The sequence below is a fragment of the Marmota flaviventris genome, chromosome 12, assembly GCF_047511675.1.
Source record: "Marmota flaviventris isolate mMarFla1 chromosome 12, mMarFla1.hap1, whole genome shotgun sequence".
NCBI classification, from domain to species: Eukaryota; Metazoa; Chordata; class Mammalia; order Rodentia; family Sciuridae; genus Marmota; species Marmota flaviventris.
In genome coordinates, this window is record NC_092509.1 from 79,751,732 (window position 1) to 79,756,721 (window position 4,990).

Below are 4,990 nucleotides of genomic sequence, written 5' to 3' on the forward strand. Positions count from 1 at the left end.
CTCTGGTGTCCCGATCCTGTGACTGTGTCTGTGCACCACACTCTGGGAACTAGGAGGGAACTGTATTGGAGCCATCACAATTAGCAGGAGGCTTGTGGGAATGAATCAAAGACCATTCCTTCCTGCTTTTTCTAAGAAAAACTTGCTTTTTCACTATTAGTTCTAACAGAACCATACTACGTGGAGTAACACAATCAACAGGGTGTCACCGCCTTGTGCCATTTGGCCTCCACTGCCACATCTGGGTATAGGAACTGCATGAAGTTGGGCATTAGAGAGGCCCAGCTAGGTCCCCAAAGTGTGCCCAGAACATCCCTCCAGTTGGTAAGCTCCAATGTGAGAGAACTCAGCCAGAGGTAACTTCGTGTCAAAGCTCGAAAGTTTACTTCTGTAAATTTGCACTGTTCAGGTCCCCACAGCCACTTCCCACGCAAGGCCAGACTCTTTGGAAATAGGCTTCTCTGGAGGGTTGTAATGTTCTCCTGTTTTACAGATAACTATGTGATGCTTTTCTGCTGGATTTTTTACTTCAGCCCTTTTGGGAAATGTGTCCACACTGAATTTTCAAAACCAAAAGCAGACGCTTTAACAAGGCCTCCTCTGCTTAGTATTCAGATGACCCATACAACAGTGGCCTTGAAAACCCTCAGCACCCAGAAGGGGACCTATATTTGTATAGGATCCATCGATGGTGCAGTAGTGGGAAAGGCAAGGCTCCAGGTGAAAGTGCCAGAGATCAGAGGAGATGGCTGGTCGTGTGGGCACTGACAGTTAGCTCCCCAGGTAGGATCAAGGTCTCCCTCACCTTGGTAGCCCCTCTATCCAGCACAGGGTATGTCCTCCGGGGAGATGCTAGGGGAGGTTTATGTAGGGAGGAGAATGGATGGTTCCACAAATACAAGTAGGTCCTCCTGTTTGGGGAGCGACCCACGAAACGGCTAGGAGGGAGCCTTTGGGGCCCAAAGCCGGAGACAGGCTGCCCTCTGCCGGCCGCGCGGGCGCTCCTCCCTGCACCCCAGCACTGCACCGAGCTCCCAGCCCTGCTACTAGGGTCTTCCCGCTGCGGGATCACAAGTCGTCCTGGGCAAGCCGCGCCAAAGAAAGAGCCGCGGTCGGCACACACTTCTTGGGAAATAAAAGCAGGGGGCTGCGAGACAGGCGGGGAAACGCCCACAGGACAGGGCGGGAGGCGCCCGGAGACGGGTGCGCCCTCGCGGAGAGGGCCTGGAATCGCAGGCACCGTGCTAGGAGACACAAGGTGGTGCTGTGAGGTCAGGGCAAAAGGCAGGAGCGCCCCTTCTGCGCCGCCATACCCTCTTCCTCTCTCCGCGGGTCCCTAGGACCCTTGCTCCTGCGACACAGCTTACGCCTGTAACCCCCATGCTAGCTTCTCCCTGGGCGGATTTGTGCGCTAAAAGCGCCAGGTGGTGCCCCAACCCGTGGGATTGACCAAGGAAGAGGGTGAGCAAGGATCTTTATGTCCATTCAGGTATTTCCTTTCCGCTTTCTGCGCTTTGAGCAGAGTCCGTCCGGGGCGCCCCCAGGTGAATGCATGGTGGGAGCCCAGCACAGAAGTGGCCCTGGGCTTTTAGGGTGTGGTGAGAAAGAGTGGCTCCTCCTGATACCAGGCAGGCTCAGCCAGCCACTTCCTCTAAGACCCTTAGCAATCTCTTTGGGTCACTGAGAGGCTGAGGAGGGACAAGGATCGCAGACAGAGCCAGACTGCAGGGTAAAGACAGAGTTGAAGGAAGGGTGGGGATAGATCTGTTATTAGATGTATGGGTGATCCCCGAATCTAGCGCCTAGCAACTTTTTTGGGAGGGGCAGAAACCCAGGAAGGCCAGGTCCCAAGATTTGCTTTCAGTGAAGGTGGCGGTGGTCAGCTGATCAGGGAGGAACTTTCCAGATCAATGCTGTATGGTTCTGGCTCCCTCTCACTCATCCCCTGGCCCAGCCTTCAAACCCACCCCCTTAATATGAGGATCATTGAGGGAGAGGCTTTTAAAATGGATTCTCAGCCCTACACCTAGAGATTCTGATCAGGTTGGCCTGGGTGGTGACTGGGAATCTGTATTTGAAAAGCTCCTCAGGTGATTCTGATACTCAAGACCAGTCAGGCCTGGGGTTATATGGACTAGCCCTGCTCCACAGCCTGGGAGACCTTCACCCTATAACTGGGGCCTCCTAGGGCAACCCTGAGCTGCTCATCTTAGTGCCCCACTGGAGGTGCCTCTGAACGCTTTTCAATGATTTGAGAAGACTTCCTGGAACTTCCTTGTTATGGTGTGACTATGAGGCATCCCCCCAAAGCTTCCGTCTTAATGCAAGAATGTTCAGAGATGAAATAATGAGATTATGAGAACTATAACCTAATAAGTCCACCCTAGTTTGAATGGACTAACTGTAATTGTAGGAAGGTGGGGCCTGGCTTGAGTAGGTGGGTCGGTGGGTTGTGCCCTGGAAGGGCTCATCTTCCCTCTGACCCCTTCCCCTTTCTTTCTCTGTTTCTCTCCACTGCGCTCTTGGGCACCGAGCAATGGAGTTGGCCAACCATAGACTGAACCTCTGAATCAAAGTAAACTTTTTGTCCTCTAACTTGTTCTTTTCAGGTATTTTGGTATTGAAAGCCTAATTAACACATTCCTGTTTCTGTCCCTTAGAGGCATCCAGAATAGGTGCAATTCCTTTCCTTTGTGATGGTCCTTCAGAGACTGGCAGACAGCTCCCCTCCTGCTTGAGTCTGCCCCTCTTCGGCACCAACATTCCCTGGCCTTTCAGTGGTTTCTCATCAGCTGAGGAAGAAAGAGGGGACTTGGGGTGCTGTGGATGTAGCTCAGGGGTATAGCACTTGTCTTTCAGGCATGAGTTCCTGGGTTCCATCCCCAGCATTAAAGGAAAGAAAAGAAAGCAGGGAGTAGGTCCTGGGGACTTGTAATACCTAGACCCAGCAAAGCAGAAGCAGCTTCCCCTGGGAAAGACCTGCCTGGGCCACTAGTCCCCCATCCTTGCCTCCTTCATTTGGAAATTTTGGAAACGTTAGACCATCATCTCATGGGTTTACTCTGCCACACTGTTCAAAGGCCTGAAATAATTTAATTCATTTGATCCTCACACTAATCCTATGGGGCAGGTTTAATCAAAGTAAAACAGGAACCAAAGAATAATTCAGAAACTAGCTTGAGGTCCAGTGGCAGAGCAGGATGTGCACGTAGGCAGCTGGGTCAGGTCTTGTCCTTGTACTGCGGTATACCTGACCCTGAAAGAAACTGGGAGGGAGGGGAGGGGAGGCCTTAGTATAGTGAGCTAGGGCCATAGTACTAGCTAATGTTTATTAAGCACATACTCTAATTGCTGTCTTATTTGAAGCCCACGTAAGCACTAGGAGGTGGTTTTGGCACACTTTAACACCAAAGAGGGAACTGAGAATCAGTGAATATTTAAGTGACTTACTCAAAGCCACTGGCAAGTGGTTGAGTCAGGATTGGAACCAGCTGTGTGACTTTGGGCCGGCCTCCTCTCCTCTGGGTGTCAGCTCCTCATTTGTGAAATGAAAATGCTGGCCTCAGTGCGTTCTAGGGAAGTGCTCCTCAAATTGCAATGTGCCCACACATCTCTTGAGGATCTTGTAAAATGTAGATTCTAATTCAGTAGTTTGGGGTGGGGCCTGAGACTGGCTGTGTCTCAGGAGCTCCCAGGGGACGGTGTGCTGATGCCTCGATACTGGGACCACACTGGAGCAGCCAGGCTCCTGGGGACACGCCCGACTCTGATGTTCTGAGTTTATGGGCCTAGGACGACTCACCCCAAAGGCCATGAAAATTCAGGAAGCCAATTATGGCCAATGCTGCCCTCAGTGTGCCTTTTCCAGGTGCACACAAGACCTTGGTGGTTTTCTGAAGTATTTGCCCCTGAGCCTTCCTACCCTGCTGCAGCCTGACCTCCCCAGAGGGCTCAAGGACTTGGTCCCGGTCCAGGCCACGGGGTGGGGTGGGGGGATATTTCTCCCTATAAGAGGAGTGAAGAGGAGTCCCTATGGTCTTGTCTCCTTGGGCACCTACAGTCCCATGGTAGCCACACTGTCTGCTCCTTTAGGGCTGTTCTCGGATATCCACTATCTTCTGGGCACATGGTTAGGTTACATTTCTCTTCTTCCCTGGCAGTAGGACATACATACCATGTGGCTTGCTCTGGTGTCTAAATTGAGATCAAAGCAATTTATGTCTCATCAGTACAGAACCCTTTAAGAGCCACCAGGTAAGTCTTTACTTCCCTTTCTGCCTTGCAGACAGGGTGGGACCTTCATTAGCCTGAATCTGTGACGCAATGAGCAGAATCTCCCAGACAGCCTGAGCTGGGAATGTGAGACAGTGGTGTGGCCTTCGCTGGGCTAAGCTGTTGGGTCTAGGGGAGTTCATTAGTAGAGCATAACCTAGCCCGTGCTAATAAGCATACCAGCATCAACCATGACACGGGGATGTCATTTTAGATAGACAGTCCAGTCCTGGGAGACCATATTTCTGTAAAGTCAGGATTGTGGGCTGTCAAAGCTCTAAATCTTATTTCTGTGACCCTCTTCAGTAGGCAGGAGTGTTTTGTGCCCTGTTTTACCAGTTTCCATGAAGAGAACTCTTATTCACCCATTCACCTAGACTTTAGTCCAGAGCCTGGCTCACAGAACACTTAATGCACACATGCTACGAAGTTCCTATCTGTGGATCACATCTTTGTCCATCATATCCACGAATGTGCTGTGAGCCTGCTCTCTTCTCCACCTTGAGCCACCTGTTAAATTCCTCCTTGTCCTTGGTCTCAGGATGGACAACTCACAGCCTCCTTCTCTGCTGATCTTGGCAATGATACTGCATAGGAATTTCCTTACTATCAAAGTAACATTCATGAAAATTCATAATTCTCACTATGAAACATTTGAACCTCAGAGGCAGGAAGAATATTCATAATCACCTGTTGTTGACACCGACACTCTTCTCCT